Genomic DNA, 20,476 nt, shown 5'->3' with positions numbered 1-20,476 from the left:
CCTTCCTTTTTCTTTCTTTCTTTTGTAGAAATTCTAAAAGGGTTGTTTATTTTGTGTCAATAAAAAAAACACAAAATGTAGTGTAGGGAGTAAAAATGTAGACTTATGGAATATGTGCAAATATAAGTTGCTATCAACTTAAAATGGACTTATTTATATAGAATCATATATGTGAACCTCCTGATAACCACAATGCAGAATTTTATAATAAGTACACTAAAGAAAGTGAAAAAGGAATCTACAAATTAACACTAAAGAAATTCATCAAATCACAAGGAAAGAAAGAAAAAAGAAGAACGATCACAGGGGAATTACAAAAACAATCAAATCTTGGAACAAAATGGCAGTATGTACCTATCAATAATTACTTTAGAGGAAACAAGATGGTGGGGAAGTAGGAGGAGGTGCCATTTCAACCTGTACCCTAAAGTGAGCTAATTACCAACCAAAGAACTCTGATCACCCATGAAATCAGCCTGAGATTAGAATTACACACTTTTGGATCTCTATGGGGGCAGAAGACGCCAGTGGGCAGGTAAAGCGGAGTGAGAACATCGGATGGATGATAAACCAAAGAGGGAGGGAGCCACCAGAAGTGACCCATTGGAAATTAATAACCTAATATGAGAGAGCCCTGTGATTGGGGAGGAGCATTAACTTGGAGTCTGGTTGAAAGCACTCAAAAAGAGCAAAGCATTGTGGGGGGAAATTGTGGGAATCGGGGTGGTTAGGGACAGGGGCTTAAGTCCCCAGACCCAGGACAGCCACCTCTGGCGCTGAGCTAGAGAGAGTGCAGCAAAGAAACCAGGTCTTGGTCCTGAGTCACCAGCACACCTGAGAGCATCTGGGTGGCGGCTCTTGTGAGGGGCAGGGAGCCTCACCAGCCAGCTGGCAGAAACACAGCCTTATGCACTCTCCACCTGTGTGCCATGCTACCAGAGTCTGAGTCGTGCCTCACACCTCCCCCTGAGAGAAGTGTGTGCAGTCGCCATTCAGCAGAACCACAGCCTTTTGCACTCTCCTCGCACCACACTGCCAGAGTCTGAGTTGAGTCCCTCACCCCTCTCTGAGGTGCATGCAGGCGCCAGCCCATGCTCTCTGGGACCCGGAGAGTCAGAGCACTCCCAGCCCGGACCGGTGGGAAAATCTCAGTGTATCGCTGCTTGGGACCTCTGACGGTTTGGAGCTGCCCAGACAGCCGCGGCTATCGTGGTTTAGGGTACAAGCAGGAGTTCCTGTGTCACCAGAGACCATGACTGGGAATATGCTCTGTCAGTGGCCGAGGGGGAATTTATGTGCTCTGGAGCACCCAGAGGGGAACAGACTGAGGCTTCTCTCTGAGAGGGAGGTCTGAGTGCAGTTTGCTTTCTTCTAAAACTCCAAAAACCATCAAAAGCTGCCAAGGCGAGAGAAACAAACAGCCTCCAGAGAACAAAAGCCTGAAAACCTGGTTTCCTCAGTTTCCTCGGTTTCCTCAGTTCCTACCCCCTTGATGGGGGCAGTAGAACTTAACTCAGGGAACAGTGCCTGAAAAACCTTGAGGCAGGCCCCTCCCCCAGAAAGCCAACCAAAAAAAAAAAAAAAAAAAAGAGAGAGAACAACCACCACTACTTCATAACTATGTCATAGATGCAACTTTTATTTTTATATTCATTCCCACTATTCTGGTTCATTTTTTTATAGATAATTTTTTAACATATTTACCATCACAGTGAGATTTCCAGTACATCAAATTCCATAATAACCTTTTAACCTGAACTTTTTGATACATATACCTGTGTTTTTCTTTTGCTTTTCTATTTTTTAATTTTTAAATTTAATTTTGTGATTACTTTATTCTTTTTTATATTTATTTTTTAATATTCATATAGAGTTAAATTTCATGGTAATCCCTTTTCCCCAATCAATGCTACCCCTATAGGTAAAACAGTTTTTAATACCCCTTTATCTTAGGAAAGTTGAGTTCTTTAACAAAGATATCAAGATACATCCAGGAAGAATCAAAATAAACTTCCTCACCCACAGTGAGAATTAATTAATTACTTACTTAATTAATTAATTTTTAAAAGATTTTATTTGTTTTTTTTGACAGAGATCACAGGCAGGCAGAGAGAGAGGAAGGGAAGCAGGTTCCCTGCTGAGCAGAGAGCCTGATGCGGGCCTCGATCCTAGGACCCTGGGATCATGACCTGAGCGAAAGGCAGAGGCTTAACCCCCTGAGCCACCTAGGCGCCCCCACAGTGAGAATTTATAATAACTCTCCCATCTTTTTCTTCTGCCAGTGTTTCTGTGTATTTGTGTTTGTCCTGATAGTATATAAATTTTACAATTGGGGTTCTTTTTGACGAGGTTCTTTTTTTGTTTCGTTTTGATTTTATATGTTTATTTTTTTCTCTTGTCATCTACTTTTATCAGTCTTTTTTGTCTGTTTTTCTTTGTATACTTCATAAATCTTACCTTGGGGCCCAGTTGGGGTGGGCCTTCTCATTTATTTTATCTTTCTTTTTTATTCCTGTCTCTCTCTCTCTCTCTCTCCTTTCCCTCTCCCTCTCCCTCTTTTCCATTTTTCGGTTGGATGGGGGCTCTTGATTGCTCAGAAGCGTTCCAGGGTGCACCTTGCTTGCACCAGGGTCAATACATTCAGCTACATCTGTTCAGCCATCTCTCACCAAAATAACTAGGAGGAGGAATACCCAACAGAAGAAAAACTCAGAGGCTGGGCCTTCTGCAACAGAGCTAATGGCTATGGATATAGACAATATGTTGGAAAGGGAATTCAGGCTAACAATTATCCAGGCAATGGCTAGGTTGGAGAAAGCCATGGATGACAAAATGGAATTGATTAGGGCAGAAGTTAAAGCCACCAGGGGTGATGTTCACAATGTACTCAATGAGTTCCAATCTAATCTAAATTCTCTAAAAGCTAGGATAACTGAGACAGAAGATAGAACTAGTGATCTGGAGGACAAACAGAGAAATTATCAGGAAGAAGCCTTGAACAAACATCTTAGAATCCACAAAAACAGAATTAGGGAAATAAATGATGCCATGAAACGTTCCAACGTCAGAATTTTTGGAATCCCTGAGGGGGAAGAGAAAGAAAGAAAACTAGAAGATATAGTTGAACAAATTCTCCAAGAAAATTTTCCCAATCGTGCTAATGGAACCAGTATTCATATACTAGAGGCAGAACGGTCTCCCCCCAAGATTATAAAATCTAGAAAGACCTCAAGACACATGATAGTGAAAATGATGAATCAAAATTGTAGCCAGGACCTCTTGAAAGCAGCTAGGACAAAGAAGTTCCTTCTATAGAGAGGAAGGCCCATGAGAATGACGTCAGACCTGTCCCCAGGAACCTGACAAGTCAGAAAGGGCGAGCAAGACCTATTCAGGGCACTAAATGAGAAGAACATGCAGCCAATAATACTTTATCCAGCAAGACTGAAATTCATAATGGATGAAGAGATAGAGTTTCCAAGACCAGTAAGGTTTAAAAGAGTATGTGACCACCAAGCTGACACTGTGGGAAATATTAAGGGGGATCCTATAAAAGAGCAAAAATTCTTAGAATATCATTGAACAGAAATATATGGAGACAATCTACAGAAAGAAAGACTTAAAAGCTATTAAAATGTCAATACAAACGTATCTCTCAATAATCACTCTCAATGTGAATGGCCTAAATGCGTCCATAAAACAACACAGGGTTGCAGATTGGATAAAATGACAGGACCCATCCATATGTTGTCTATAAGAGACCCATTTTGAACCTCAGGATACACCCAGACTGAAAGCAAAGGGATGGAGAAGCATCTTTCATGCCAATGGGCCTCAAAAGAAGGCTGGGGTAGCGATTCTCCTATCAGATAAATTAGATTTTAAACTGAAGTCTGTAGTCAGAGATACCGAAGAACACTACATAATTCTTAAAGGGACTATCCACCAGGAAGATCTAACAATTGTGAATATTTATGCCCCCAATATAAGAGCAGCCAATTACATAAGAAAACTGTTAATCAGAGTCATGTTGGTATGAATACATTAATAGTAGGATATCGGAACACACCTCTCTCAGAAATAGATCATCAAAGCAGAAAATCAATAAAGAAACGAGCATTGAATGATACATTGGACCAGATGGACCTTATAGATCTATACAGAACATTCCACCCTAAAACAACAGAATACTCATTCTTCTCAAGTGCACATGGATCCTTCTCCAGAATACACCACATACTGGGTCACAAATCAGGACTCAACTGATACCAAAAGACCGAGATTATTCCCTGCACATTCTCAGATCACAATGCTTTGAAACTGGAGCTCAATCACAAGGAAAAGTTCAGAGGAACTCAAACACCTGGAAGCTAAAGACCACCTTGCTTAAGAATGCTTGGATAAACCAGGAGATCAAAAAAAGACTTAAAACAATTCATGGAAATCAATGAGAATGAAGACACTTCGGTCCAAAACCTATGGGATACAGCAAAGGCAGTCCTAAGGGGGAAATACATAGCCATCCAAGCCTTCCTCAAAAAAAATTGAAAAATCCAGATACACCAGCTGTATTTACACCTTAAAGAATTGGAGAATCAACAACAAATTAAGGAACTCCACACACAAGAAGGGAAATAATCAAGGTTAGAGCAGAGATCAATGAGATAGAAACTAGAGATACAGTATAATGCATCAGTGAAACTAGAAGCTGTTTTTTTTCTTAATTTTATATTTTTTAGAAACATATACTTTTATCCCCAGGGGTACAGGTCTATGAATCACCAGGTTTACACACTTCACAGCACTCACCAAAGCACATACCCTCCCCAATGTCCATAATCCCACCCCATTCTCCCAAACCCCCTCCCCCCAGCAACCCTCAGTTTGTTTTGTGAGATTAAGAGTCACTTATGGTTTGTCTCCCTCCCAATCCCATCTTGTTTCATTGATTTTTCTCCTACCCACTTAAGCCCCCATGTTACATCACCACTTCCTCATATCAGGGAGATCATCTGATAGTTGTCTTTCTCTGCTTGACTTATTTTGCTAAGCATGATACCCTCTAATTCCATCCAGACCGTAGCAAATGGCAAGATTTCATTTCTTTTGATGGCTGCATAGTATTCCACTGTGTATATATACCACATCTTCTTGATCCACTCATCTGTTGATAGACATCTAGGTTCTTTCCATAGTTTGGCTATTGTGGACATTGCTGCTATAAACATTCAGGTGCATGTGCCCCTTCAGATCACTACGTTTGTATCTTTAGGTTAAATACCCAGTAGTGTAATTGCTGGGTCATAGGGCAGTTCTATTTTCAACATTTTGAGGAACCTCCATGTTGTTTTCCAGAGCAGTTGCACCCGGTTGCATTCCCACCAACAGTGTAGGAGGGTTCCCCTTTCTCCGCATCCTCGCCAGCATCTGTCATTTCCTGACTTGTTGAATTTAGCCATTCTGACTGGTGTGAGGTGATATCTCATTGTGGTTTTGATTTGTATTTCCCTGATGCCGAGTGATATGGAGCACTTTTTCATTTGTCTGTTGGCCATCTGGATGTCTTCTTTGCAGAAATGTCTGTTCATGTCCTCTGCCTATGTCTTGATTGGATTATTTGTTCTTTGGGTGTTGAGTTTGCAAAGTTCTTGATAGATTCTGGACACTAGTCCTTTATCTGATATGTTGTTTGCAAATATCTTCTCCCATTCTGTCAGTTGTCTTTTGATTTTGTTAACTCCTTCATTTGCTGTGCAAAAGCTTTTGATCTTGATGAAATCCCAATAGTTCATTTTTGCCCTTGCTTCCCTTGCCTTTGGCGTTGTTCCTAGGAAGATGTTGCTGCGGCTGAGGTCGAAGAGGTTGCTGCCTGTGTTCTCCTCAAGGATTTGGATGGATTCCTTTCGCACATTGAGGCCTTTCATCCATTTTGAGTCTATTTTTGTGTGTGGTGTAAGGAAGTGGTCCAATTTCATTTTTCTGCATGTGGCTGTCCAATTTTCCCAGCACCATTTATTGAAGAGGCTGTCTTTTTTCCATTGGACATTCTTTCCTGCTTTGTCGAAGATTAGTTGACTGTAGAGTTGAGGGTCTATTTCTGGGCTCTCTATTCTGTTCCACTGATCTATGTGTCTGTTTTTGTGCCAGTACCATGCTGTCTTGATGATGACAGCTTTGTAATAGAGCTTGAAGTCCGGAATTGTGATGCCACCAACGTTGGCTTTCTTTTTTAATATCCCTTTGGCTATTCGAGGTCTTTTCTGGTTCCATATAAATTTTAGAATTATTTGTTCCGTTTCTTTGAAAAAGATGGATGGTACTTTGATAGGAATTGCACTAAATGTGTAGATTGCTTTAGGTAGCATAGACATTTTCACAATATTTATTCTTCCAATCCAGGAGCATGGAACATTTTTCCATTTCTTTGTGTCTTCCTCAATTTCTTTCATGAGTACTTTATAGTTTTCTGAGTATAGCTTCTGTGCCTCTAAAGTTAGGTTTATTCCTAGGTATCTTATGGCTTTGGGTGGAAATGTAAATGGGATTGACTCCTTAATTTCTCTTTCTTCTGTCGTGTTGTTGGTGTAGAGAAATGCAACTGATTTCTGTGCATTCATTTTATATCCTGACACTTTACTGAATTTCTGTACAAGTTCTAGCAGTTTTGGAGTGGAGTCTTTTGGGTTTTCCACATATAGTATCATATCATCTGTGAAGAGTGATAATTTGACTTCTTCTTTGCCGATTTGGATGCCTTTCATTTCCTTTTGTTGTCTGATTGCTGAGGCTAGGACCTCTAGTACTATGTTGAATAGCAGTGGTGATAATGGACATCCCTGCCATGTTCCTGACCTTAGCGGAAAAGCTTTCAGTTTTTCTCCATTGAGAATATTTGCGGTGGTTTTTTCATAGATGGCTTTGATGACATTGAGGTATGTGCCCTCTATCCCTACACTTTGAAGAGTTTTGATCAGGAAGGGATGCTGTACTTTGTCAAATGCTTTTTCAGCATCTATTGAGAGTATCATTTGGTTCTGGTTCTTTCTTTTATTGATGTGTTGTATTACATTGACTGATTTTCGGATGTTGAACCAACCTTGCAGCCCTGGAATAAATCCCGCTTGGTCGTGGTGAATAATCTTTTTAATGTACTGTTGAATCCTATTGGCTAGTATTTTGTTGAGTATTTTCGCATCTGTGTTCATCAAGGATATTGGTCTATAGCACTCTTTTTTGATAGGATCCTTGTCTGGTTTTGGGATCAAGGTGATGCTGGCCTCATAAAATGAGTTTGGAAGTTTTCCTTCCATTTCTATTTTTTGGAACAGTTTCAGGAGAATAGGAATTAGTTCTTCTTTAAATGTTTGGTAGAATTCCCCCGGGAAGCCTTCTGGCCCTGCGCTTTTGTTTGTTTGGAGTTTTTTAATGAATGTTTCAATCTCCTTACTGATTATGGGTCTGTTCAGGCTTTCTATTTCTTCCTGGTTCAGTTGTGGTAGTTTATATGTTTCTAGGAATGCATCCATTTCTTCCAGATTGTCAAATTTGTTGGCGTAGAGTTGCTCATCCTATGTTCTTATAATAGTTTGTATTTCTTTGGTGTTAGTTGTGATCTCTCCTCTTTCATTCATGATTTAATTTATTTGGGTCCTTTCTCTTTTCTTTTTGATAAGTTTGGCCAGGGGTTTATCAATTTTATTAATTCTTTCAAAGAACCAGCTCCTAGTTTCGTTGATTTGTTCTATTGTTTTTTTGGTTTCTATTTCATTGATTTCTGCCTCTGATCTTTATGATTTCTCTTCTCCTGCTGGGCTTAGGGTTCCTTTCTTTTTCTTTCTCTAGCTCCTTTAGGTGTAGGGTTAGGTTGTGTAGGTGAAACCTTTCTTGTTTCTTGAGAAAGGCTTGTACCGCTATATATTTTCCTCTCAGGACTGCCTTTGTTGTGTCCCACAGATTTTGAACCGTTGTATTTTCATTATCATTTGTTTCCATGATTTTTTTCAATTCTTCTTTAATTTCCCGGTTGACTCATTCATTCTTTAGAAGGATGCTGTTTAGTCTCCATGTATTTGGTTTCTTTTCAAACACCCTTTTGTGGTAGTTCTATCTTTAGAGCATTGAGGTCTGAAAATATGCAGGGAATGATCCCAATCTTTTGATACCGGTTGAGTCCTGATTTAGGACCGAGAATGTGATCTATTCTGGAGAATGTTCCATGTGCACTAGAGAAGAATGTGTATTCTGTTGCTTTTGGATGAAATGTTCTGAATATATCTGTGATGTCCATCTGGTCCTGTGTGTCGTTTAAGGTCTTTATTTCCTTGCTGATCTTTTGCTTGGATGATCTGTCCATTTCAGTGATGGGAGTGTTAAAGTCCCCTACTATTATTGTATTATTGTTGATGTGTTTCTTTGATTTTGTTATTAATTGGTTTATATAGTTGGCTGCTCCCACGTTGGGGGCATAGATATTTGAAATTGTTAAATCTTCTTATTGGACAGACCCTTTGAGTATGATATAGTGTCCTTCCTCATCTCTTATTATAGTCTTTGGCTTAAAATCTAATTGATCTGATATAAGGATTGCCACTCCTGCTTTCTTCTGATGGCCATTAGCATGGTAAATTCTTTTCCACCCCTTCACTTTAAATCTGGAGGTGTCTTTGGGCTTAAAATGAGTTTCTTGGAGGCAACATATCGATGGGTTTTGTTTTTTTATCCATTCTGATACCCTGTGTCTTTTGACAGGGACATTTAGCCCATTAACATTCAGGGTAACTATTGAGAGATATGAATTTAGTGCCATTGTATTGCCTGTAAGGTGATTGTTACTGTATATTGTCTCTGTTCCTTTCTGATCTACCACTTGTAGGCTCTCTCTTTGCTTAGAGGACCCCTTTCAATATTTCCTGTAGAGCTGGTTTGGTGTTTGCAAATTCCTTCAGTTTTTGTTTGTCCTGGAAGCTTTTAATCTCTCCTTCTATTTTCAATGACAGCCTAGCTGTATATAGTATTCTTGGCTACATGTTTTTCTCGTTTAGTGCTCTGAAAAGATCATGCCAGCTCTTTCTGGCCTGCCAGGTCTCTGTGGATAAGTCAGCTGCCAATCTAATATTTTTACCATTGTATGTTACAGACTTCTTTTCCCGGGCTGCTTTCAGGATTTTCTCTTTGTCACTAAGACTTGTAAATTTTAATATAAGGTGACAGGATGTGGGCCTATTGTTATTGATTTTGACGGGCATTCTCTGAACCTCCTGAAATTTGATGCTCGTTCCCTTTGCCATATTGGGGAAATTCTCCCCAATAATTCTCTCCAGTATACCTTCTGCTCCCCTCTCTCTTTCTTCTTCTTCTGGAATCCCAATTATTCTAATGTTGTTTCGTCTTATGGTTTCACTTATCTCTCGAATTCTCCCTTCGTGTTCCAGTAGCTGTTTGTCCCTCTTTTGCTCAGCTTCTTTATTCTCTGTCATTTGGTCTTCTATATCACTAACTCTTTCTTCTGCCTCATTTATCCTAGCAGTGAGAGCCTTCATTTTTTATTGCACCTCATGAATAGCTTTTTTTATTTCAACTTGGTTAGATTTTAGTTCTTTTATTTCTCCAGAAAGGGCTTTTATATCTCTCGAGAGTGTTTCTCTAATATCTTCCATGCCTTTTTCGAGCCCGGCTAGAACTTTGAGAATTGTCATTCTGAACTCTAGATCTGACATATTAGCAATGTCTGTATTGATTCAGTCCCTAGCCTTCGGTACTGACTCCTGTTCTTTTTTTTGTGTTGAGTTTTTCCGTCTTGTCATTTTGTCCAGATAAGGGTATATGAAGGAGCAAGTAAAATACTAAAAGGGTGGCATGAACCCCAGGAAAATATGCTTTAACCCAATTAGAAGAGATCCCAAATCATGACGGGGGAGAAAGGGGATAAAAAGGGGTTCAAAAAGGAAGAGAGAAAAAAAAAGAAAAAAGAAAAAAAAGAAAAGAATTAAAAAAAGAATACTAATAAGAAAAATATAAAAATGAATAATATATATATATTAGATAAACTAATTAAAAACCATAGAAAAGAAAAAGGTAAAAGTTAAAAAAACATTTTACCAGAAGGCGAGAAAAAATAACAAAAAATGAAAAAGAAAAAAATTAAATTAACTGCAAGACAAAAAAAAATCACAGGGAAAAAGCCATGAGTTCTGTGCTTTGCTTTCTCCTCCTCTGGAAATCTGCTGCTCTCCTTGGTAGGTGAACATGGTCTTGGCTGGATTTGTTGTTGATCTTTTGGGGGAGGGGCCTGGTGTAGTGATTCTCAAGTGTCTTTGCCCCAGACGGTATTGCACCTCCCTTACCAGGGGCCGGGCTGAGTAATCTGCTCGGGTTTGCTTTCAGGAGCTTTTGTTCTCTGAGCGCTTTCCGTATAGTTCCGGAGGACGGGAATACAAATGGCGGCCTCCTGGTCTCCGGCCCAGAGGAGCCGAAAGCCTGGGGCTCCACTCCTCAGTGCGCCCTCAGAGAATAGCGCCCAGCTACTCCCGTCTGCCTGACCTCCGCCCGTGCTCCTAGCTCAACTGAGCATGCGACCGGTTCAAGGTAACACCGAGCTGTGAACTTACTGTTGGCTCTGTCTCTGTAGCCGGCTTTCTCGTTCCAATACCCGCAAGCTCTGCGACACTCAGACACTCCCGATCCTTCTTTGACCCTGCGGCACCTGAGGCTTTGCTGACCTCGCGTGGGTTTCGCCCCGTTTTAGCCTCTGGAGCGATGTCCCTCAGCGGAACAGACTTTTTAAAGTCCTGATTTTGTGCACCGTTGCTCCGCCGCTTTCCGGGAGCCGGCCCCTGCCCCTGGGGTCTATCTTCCCGTCGCTTTGGGTTCAGTTCTCTGCCGGTCCTACCTTTGAGAAAGTGGTTGTTTTTCTGTTTCCAGCATTGCTGTTCTTCTTCTCTTCGATCTGTGATGGATTTTCAGGTGTTTGCAATCTTTAGATAAGCTATCTAGCTGATCTCCGGCTAGCTGAAGTAGTCTCAGCCTGCTACTTCTCCGCCATATTGACTCCTCCTCTAGAGTTATTTTTTTTAAAGAATAAGATCGATAAACCATTGGCCACACTAATCCAAAAGAATAGAAAGCCCAAATTCATACAATTATGAATGAAAAGAGAGAGATCACAACTCACACCAAGAACGTAGAATTAATCATCAGAAGTTATTATCAACAGTTATAAGCCAATAAGTTAAGCAACCTAGAAGAAATAGATGCATTCCTAGAAAACTATAAACTTCCAATATTGAAGCCGGAAGAAATTGACATTCTGAATAGACCAATATCTAGTAATAAGATTGAAGCAGTGATTAAAAAGCTCCCAAAAAAAAAGAGCCCAGGACCTGAAGAATTCCTTGGGGAATTCTACCAAACTTTGAATGAAGAAATAACACCTATTCTACTTAAGCTGTTTCAAAAAATTGAAGCAGATGGAAAACTTCCTGACTCTTTCTGTGATGCCAGCATTATCCTGATCCCCAAACCAGGCAAAGACCCCACCAAAACCGAAAATTTCAGACCAATATCACTGATGAATATGGATGCCAAGATTCTCAACAAGATCCTAGCAAATAGGATCCAACAGCACATTTGAACGGTCATCCACCATGACCATGTGGGATTTATGCCTGGTTTGCAAGGTTGGTTCAACATTCGCAAATCAATCAGTGTGATAGAAGAAATCAATAAGAGAAGAGGGAAGAGCCACATGGCCCTCTCAATTGATGGAGAAAAAGCATTTGACAAAATCCAGCATCCATTCCTAATTAAAAGGCTTCAAAGTATAGGGATAGAGGGAACATTCCTGAACTTCATCAAATCTATGAAAGACCCACAGCAAACGTCATTCTCAATGGGAAAAAGCTCACAGCCTTCCCGTTGAGATCAGGTACACGACAAGGATGCCCACTCTCACCACTTTTGTTCAACATAGTATATGTGCTGCCGAAGCGAGCACTTGTTCAACATAGTATTAGAAGTCCTAGCAGGGACGCCTGGGTGGCTCAGTTGTTTAAGTGGCTGCCTTCGGCTCAGGTCATGATCCCAGCATCCTGGGATCGAGTCCCACATCAGCCTCCTTGCTCAGCAGGGAGCCTGCTTCTCCCTATGCATCTGCCTGCCATTCTGTCTGCCTGTGATTGCTCTCCCCCCCCTGATTAATAAATAAAATTAAAAAAAAAATAGAAGTCCTAGGAACAGCAATCAGACAACAAAGAGAAAGAAAAGGTATCCTAATTGGCAATGAGGAAATAAATCTCTCTTTGCAGATGACATGAGACTTTATATGGAAAACCCAAAAGGCTCTACCCCCAAACTACTAGAACTCATATAGCAATTCAGTAATGTGGCAGGATACAAAGTCAATGTACAGAAATCAGTGGCTTTCTTATACACTAACAATGAAAATACAGAAAGGGAAATTAGAGAATCAATTCCATTTACTATAGCACCAAAAACCATAAGATACATGGGAATTAACCTAACCAAAGAGGTAAGGGATCTGTACTCAAGGAACTACAGAACACTCATGAAGAAATCGAAGACACAAAAAGATGGAAGACCATTCCTTGCTCTTGAATTGGAAGAATAAACATTGTTAAAATGTATATACTGCCTGGAGCAATCTATACCTTTAGTGCCATTTTGATCAAAATTCCACTGGTATTTTTCAAAGCCTGGAGCAAATAATCCTAAAATTTGTATGGAAACAGAAGAGACCCCAAATTGGTAAGGAAATGTTGAAAAAGAAAAAAGTGGCACCGTCACGTTACCTGATTTCAAGCTTTAGTACAAAGCTGTGATCACCAAGACAGCATGGTACTGGCATAAAAACAGACACATAGACCAGTGGAACAGAGTAGAGAGCCCAGAAATAGACCCTCAACTCTGTGGTCAAATAATCTTAAACAAAGTAGGAAAAAATGTACAGTGATAAAAAGACAGTCTCTTCAATAAATGGTGTTGCGAAAACAGCTATATGTACAAGAATGAAAGTCAAGCATTCTCTTATACCATACACAAAGATAAACTCGAAATGGATAAAAGACCTCAACGTGAGACAGGTATCCATCAGAATCCCAGAGGAGAACATAGACAGTAGCCTCTTCGATATCAGCCACAGCATCTTCTTTCAAGTTATGTCTCCAAAGGCAAAGGAAACAAAAGCAAAAATGAACTTTTGGGACTTCATCAAGATCAAAGCCTTCTGCAGAGCAAAGGAAATAGTCAACAAAACAAAGAGGCAACCCACGGAATGGGAGAAGATATTTGCAAATGACAGTACAGACAAGGGGCTGATATCCAGGATTTATAAAGAACTTCTCAAACCCAACCTACACAAAACAGATAATCATGTCAAAAAATGGGCAGAAGACTCGAACAGACACTTCTCCAATGGAGATATACAAATGGCTATCAGACTCATGAAAAAATGTTCATCATCACTCACCATCAGGGAGATTCAAATTAAAACCACATTGAGAGGGGCGCCTGGGTGGCTCAGTGGGTTAAGCCGCTGCCTTCGGCTCAGGTCATGATCTCAGGGTCCTGGGATCGAGTCCCACATCGGGCTCTTTGCTCAGCAGGAAGCCTGCTTCCTCCTCTCTCTCTCTCTCTCTGCCTGCCTTTCTGCCTACTTGTGATCTCTCTCTGTCAAATAAATAAATAAAATCTTTAAAAAAAAAAAAAAAAAACCACATTGAGATACCATTATCTTACCCCAGTTAGAATGGCCAAAATTAGCAAGACAGGAAACAACATGTGTTGGAGAGGGTGTGGAGAGAGGGGAACCCTCTTATACTGTTGGTGGGAATGCAAGTTGGAGCAGCCACTTTGGAAAACAGTGTGGAGATTCCTTAAGAAATTAAAAATACAGCTTCCCTATATGCCTGTAATTGCACTACTGGGTATTTAACCCAACGATACAGATGTCGTGATAAGAAGGGCCATCTGTACCCCAATGTTTATAGCAGCAATGGCCATGGTCGCCAAACTGTTGAGAGAACCAAGATGCCCTTCAACGGACTAATGGATAAGGAAGATGTGGTCCGTATATAATATGGAGTATTATGCCTCCATCGGAAAGGATGAACAGCCAACTTTTGTATCAACATGTACGGGACTGGAGGAGATTGTGCTGAGTGAAATAAGTCAAATAGAGAGAGTCAATTATACGGTTTCTCTTATTTGTGGAGCATAACAAATAACACGGAATAGATAGGGAGATGGAGAGGACTATGGACTCTGACAAACAACCTGAGTGAGGGTTTTGAAGGGGCGGATGGTGGGAGGTTGGGGGAGCCAGGTGGTTGGTATTATGGAGGGCACGTATTGCATGGAGCACTGGATGTGGTGCATAAATAATGAATTCTGTTACAATGTAAATTAGGTAAATAAAAAAATAAAAATAATTTTTTTAAATGTAAATGAACTAACTCCTCTAATCAAAAAAAAAAAAAAAAAAAATGGAGGTCCTGAATGTGTTAAAAAAGCAAAAAACACAAATCAAAAAGACATATCTATATACTTGATATTTACTTCAGATGTAAGGACTCACAAAGACTTAAAGTGAAAGGATAGGAAAATATTTTTCATGGAAATGGAAATGAAAAGAAAGGTGGTATAGGTACATTCATATCAGACAAAAGAGACTTTGAAACAAAGATTATAGTGAACAACAAAGGACAGACTCTACAAAATGTAAAAGGGGTCAAGAATATCCAATACTTAAAAATATATATGCATCTAAGTTTGGAGCACCAAAATATTTAAAGGCAGGTATTATCAGGGAGAAATTATTAAATGAAAAAACTGACAGCAATACAATAATAGGGATTTTAAGCTGCTAGTTACCTCAATGGATAGATCATATGCAGACATATATGGAACCTTGTTTCAGGAAGAAAATATTGATCTTCAATGATTATTAGACCAGATGGACTTTAAGAAATATATATAGGGAGAGAACATTCCATCTAAAAGCAACAGAATATATATTTTCTGAAGTGCACATGGAATATTCTCCCAGATAGATTACATATGAGGGTACAAAACAAGTCTCAATAAATTAAAGAAGGATGGAATATATGAAGCATCTTTTCTAATGACCGATTTATGAATCTAAAAATTAATTACAAAAAATACTGGAAAAACTACAAATTCCTGGAGATTAAACATGTTACTGGACAACTGTAGGGCCATAGGAAAAAAAAAATAAAGGAGAAATAAAAAAATCTTGAGATTAGTGAAAACAGAAATATTATATACCAAAACCAATCAGATGCAGCAAAGAACTAAGAGGGAAAGTTATAGCAGTAAAGGCTACCCCTAGAAAAGAGAAATCTCCAGTAAGCAATTTGACTTTATACCTACATAAACTAGATAAAATTCCCAAAATTAGTAGAAGGAAGGAAATAATAGAGGGAATAAATGAAATTGATATGCAAAAGATAACACAAAAGATCAAATAAAAGCTGATTCTTTGAATAGATAAAATAAATTAAAACTTTAGACTTGCCAACAAAAAGAGAGGGCTCAAATAAGAAAAATCGGAAATGAAAGAAAAGCTGCAGGTGTTAACATATAAATAAAAAGGTCATAAGAGATTATTATGAAAAATTATAATAAGATCAGCTTCAACCTGATGCCAACACCAGACACATAGACTTAAAAAAAATTATAGGCCAATATCCCTAATGGAATGAGATGCCAAAAACCTCAGCCGAATATTAGAGAATGAATTCAATAATACATTAAAAGGATTATATTGGGTGCTTGATTGGTACAGTAAATTGAGTGTCTGATTCCTGGTTTCTGCTCAGGTCATGATCTTGTGGTCATAGAATTGAGCCCTGTGTCCAGCTCCATGCTCTGTGCAGAGTCTGTTTAAGACTCTCCTCTACCTCTGCCTCTCTCAAATAAATCTTTGGGATTCCTGGGTGGCTCAGTTGGTTAAGCATCTGCCTTTAGCTCAGGTCATGATCCCAAGGTCCTGGGACTGAATCTCAATTAGCTCCTTGCTTTGGCTCAGGTCATGGTCTTGGAGTCCTTTGATCAAACTCCATGTTAGACTCTCCATTCTGGAAGAGTGTGCTGGTCCCTCTGCCCCTTCCTTTGCTCCTGCTGTCACTTTCTCTCTCAAATAAATAAAATCTTAAACACACACACACACACACACACACTCACACACACACACACACACACATGGCCTTTACATCATGACCACATTGAATTGGTTCCAAGGATGCATGGATGATTCTGTATCTATAAATAAATTAACATGGTAAACTGCATTAATGTAATGAAAGATAATGTAATTTTCTGCATCCTCGGTAGATGCAGAAAAACATTTGACAGAATTCAACATTGATTTATGATAACCCTCCACAACATGGGCATAGAGGGTATGTGCCTCAATATAATAAAGGCCATATATGATCAAATGACAGGTAATACTCAGCAGTTAAAAGTTGAAAGCTTTTCTTTAAGATCAGGAATATGACAAAAGATGTCTATTATCCTTACTTTTTTTTTCTTAAAGATTTTATTTATTCATTTGACAGACAGAGATCACAAGCAGGCAGAGAGGCAGGCAGAGAGAGAGAAAGGGAAGCAGGCTCCCTGTCAAGCAGAAAGCCGGACGTGGGGCTCGATCCCAGAACCCTGGGATCATGACCTGAGTCGAAGGCAGAGGCTTCAACCCACTGAGCCACCCAGGTGCCCCTATCCTTACTTTTTATTCAATATAGTATTGGAAATTCTAACCACAGTGAGTAGGTGAGTAAAAGAAATAAAAACATTCATATCAGTAAGAAAGAAATGAAACTGTCACTATTTGTAGATGACATGGTACGATAAATAGAAAACCTTAAAGACTCCACCACAAAATTAACAGAGCTAATAAGAAAGAAATCAAGGAAATAAGTCCATTTTCAGTTGCACCAAAATGAATAATACAGGAATAAATTAAACCAAAGAGGTGAAGACCTGTACACTGAAAAATAGCAGGTATTGATTAAAGCAATTGAAGAAGAAACAAATGGAAAGACATTCTGTGCTCATGGATTGGAAGAATTAATGTTATTAAACTGTCCAAACTACCCCAGATAAACTGTAGATTCAATGTAGTCCCTAATAAAATTACACTGAAATTTTTTACAGAACTAAAAGAAGTAATTCTAAGATCTGTATAGAACCACAAAACCCTGAATAGCCAAAACAGTCTTGAGAAAGAACAACGCTGGATGTATCATGCACCCTGCACCCTGATTTTATTTTATTTTATTTATTTATTTTATTTTATATTTTTCCCACCTATGAGAGAGAGAGAGAGAACGAGTGGTGGGGAGGCGCAGGGGGAGAGAAATAGAAAGTAACCGACTCCCCACTGAGTAGGAAGGCCAACACAGGGCTTGATCCCAGGACTTGGATATCATGACCTGAGTCAAAGGCAGATGCTTAACTGACTGAGCCACCCAAGTGCCCTCATGCACCCTGGTTTTAAACTGTATTACAAAACTCTAGTAGTCAAAACCGTATGGTATTGGCATAAAGCACACATTGATCAATGGAATAGAATAGTGAATCCAGAAGTAAAAGCACCAATATATAGTCTATTTAAAATGGTGTTGCTAAACTTGACAGCTACATCCAAAGAATGAAAGTGGGACACTCTCTTGCACTCTATACAAAGTTAACTCAAAATGGAATAGAAACTTGGCTATAAGACTAGACACCACAAAAATCCTAGAAGAAAACTTTGATGATAATCTCTTTGATCAATCAGTTTTAGCAATATGTTTTTTGGATGTGACTCCAAAGGCAAGGGAAGCAAAAGCAAAAATAAACAGGTGGGTCTACTTCAAACTAAAAAGTTTCTGCACAGCAAAGGAGAAACAACAAAAAATGAAAAAAAAAAACCTACTGAAAGGAAAACATTTACAAATCATATAACTGGTAAGGAATTAATATCCAAAATATAGAAGAGCTCCTACAACTCAATTACAAAACCAAACCAAACCAAATCAAACCAAACCAAAACAGTTTTAAAAATGGTCAGTAAAGCATGCACCTCCTAATCTTGACATTGTAAATTCAAGCCCCATGTTGGGTGTAGAGATTACTTAAGAAATAAAATCTCAAAAAATTTAAAAAAGACGCACAGAGGATCTCAATAGACATTTTAACAAAAAAGATATACTAATGCCCAAAAGGTATATGAAAATATTCTCAACATCACTAATTCAGCAGGAAATTGCAAATCAATACCATAGAGATATTTCCTAACACCTGTGGGGATGGCTTTTGTTAAAAAGATACCCAGTGTTAGGGAGAATGTGGAAAAAAACAGAAACCTCATGTATTTTTTGGTGAGAATATATATGGGTGCTGGATCTATGGAAAATAGTACTGAGGTTTTTAAAAAAATTAAAAATAGATATACTGTAGGTAGGATCCAACAATTGCACTACTGGGTAACGTTGCAAAGAAAATGGAAACATAATCCATAAAGATATTTCGACTTCTGTGTTTACTGCAGCATTATTTCAATAGGCAAGGTATGGGAGCAACCTAAGTGTCCATTGATGATGAATGGATAAACAAGAAATCATGTGTGTATGTATTGTATACACACACACACACACGCACACAATAGAATATTACTCATCCATGAAAAAAAGGATAAAATCCTATCATTTCCAACAGCATGAATTGAGCTTATGGGTATTATACTAAATGAAATAAGTCAGACACAGAAAGACAAATACTGCATGATGTACATGTGGAATAAAAATAAACAAAACCCAGATTCATGATAAAGAGAACAGATTGGTGGTTGCCAGAATGATAGGGCATTGGGGAGGCGTAATTTTTGCAGGAAATTAAGAAGTACCAACTTCCAGTTATAAAACAAGTAAGTCATGTGTATACGATGTATAGCTTAGGATATATAATCAGTAGCATATTAAATTTGTAAGGTGGTAGATGGTAACTAGTCTTATTTTGGTAGCTATCTTACAATGTATGTGAATGTGAACTCACTATGTTAAACAGCTGAAAATAATGTACTTTATGTCAGTTATATCATAAAAACTAAAACATTTATACAGAACAGAATATTAGTGTATTTACAGATATGCACAGCTATTGCCACAGTTTTAGAACTTTATCACATCATAAAGAAACATTTTACCCTTTATTTGTTACCCCCATTTCCTTATCCCATACCCCTAAGCAACAACTAGTTTACTTTTTGTCTCAATAGATTATTTTCCTTTAAAAATTTATATTAATAGATTTGTCATTATTTAAGTAATTCTGTATCTCTTTTTTTCTGGGATGTTAATGATGTGGATTTTAGATCTCACATTCCACATGTCTCTGAGGCTCTGTTCATTTGCTTTTCTTTTTTTTCTTTTTTTTTTTTTTTCAAGATTATTTATTTATTTATTTGACAGAGAAAGAGCGAGAGAGGGAACACAAGCAGGGGGAGTGGGAGAGGGAGAAGCAGGCTTTCTGCTCAGTAGGGAGCTCGATACAGGGCTCCATCCCAGGACCCTGGGATCAAGACCTGAGCTGAAGCCAGACGCTTTAATGACTGAGCCACCCAGGTGCCTCTGAAATGTTTATTTTAACCAAAGAGCATAGTTATAATAGCTGCATGATCTTTGTCAGGTATTTCAACATCAGAGTTATCCTGGAATTGATGCCCATTAATTTTGACAGTTTAAGTATACAATCTGCCTGATTAGATTCAAGTTCTCTCACCCTATCTGTGTGACAGTTCCAGCATTAATTATGTCTTCAGATAATTTGGGTCAGAACTCTCCATGTCCTAATTTAGTAGTTAGTTTTAGGCTTGATCAGTCGTTTATGTTGCAGTTCATTTTTCAAGCCCTTTGATAGGCTTCTTTGATTCTGTTCCACACACATGCAGTTTGTGGTTGAGACCAGGAATTGTGTCTGTTAAGATGCAGAATTAGGGGATCTCCTTTTCCCGTTGTATCTTTTCCATGATGTATTCTGTGGATTCTCCAATTCCCATAGGTTCTTTATCCTGATTCTTCCAACCAGAACGGAGTTTCTCTCAGAGTTTTAGTCTTTCATGATGTCACAGAGGTTTGTACTGTTAGGGCTGCCCTTGGGATGAAGTGAAGGAGAGCACTTTGGTCTCTTTGATCAGATACATTTTCTCTTGATTGGGGCTTGCCTTGGAGCAGGACTAGGAGTCAAAAGAGAAAAAAAAATTGGGGAAAAAACCCTTTAATTCTTATGTTCACCAGCTTAAAATTTTTCTTTTACTGTTCCTTTTTCCAGAAATGAGGTTTTTCTTGGAAATATTTTTCATACCCACTGTGGAGTTCCATGAATCAGTCAGTCTCTTCTTGGGTCAATGTCAAGAGATAACGTTTTGAAATAAACCCAGGAAACTCACCATAGTGCT

At 38.9% G+C, this 20,476-nt stretch overlaps 1 protein-coding gene across 3 annotated transcripts in view; it reads left to right on the top strand.

Annotated features, from left to right (window-relative positions):
• The window catches only part of RPS6KA6 (ribosomal protein S6 kinase A6), a 190,157-nt gene that overhangs the window by 48,016 nt on the left and 121,665 nt on the right, over positions 1-20,476 (top strand). The window lies entirely within an intron of this gene.

The sequence above is a fragment of the Mustela putorius genome, unplaced genomic scaffold, assembly GCF_011764305.1.
Source record: "Mustela putorius furo isolate JIRA1106 unplaced genomic scaffold, ASM1176430v1.1 tig00000870_pilon_pilon_pilon, whole genome shotgun sequence".
Lineage (NCBI taxonomy): Eukaryota > Metazoa > Chordata > Mammalia > Carnivora > Mustelidae > Mustela > Mustela putorius.
Note: the sequence above shows the minus strand (reverse complement) of the source record. Positions and strands in the feature narration are given on the sequence as shown.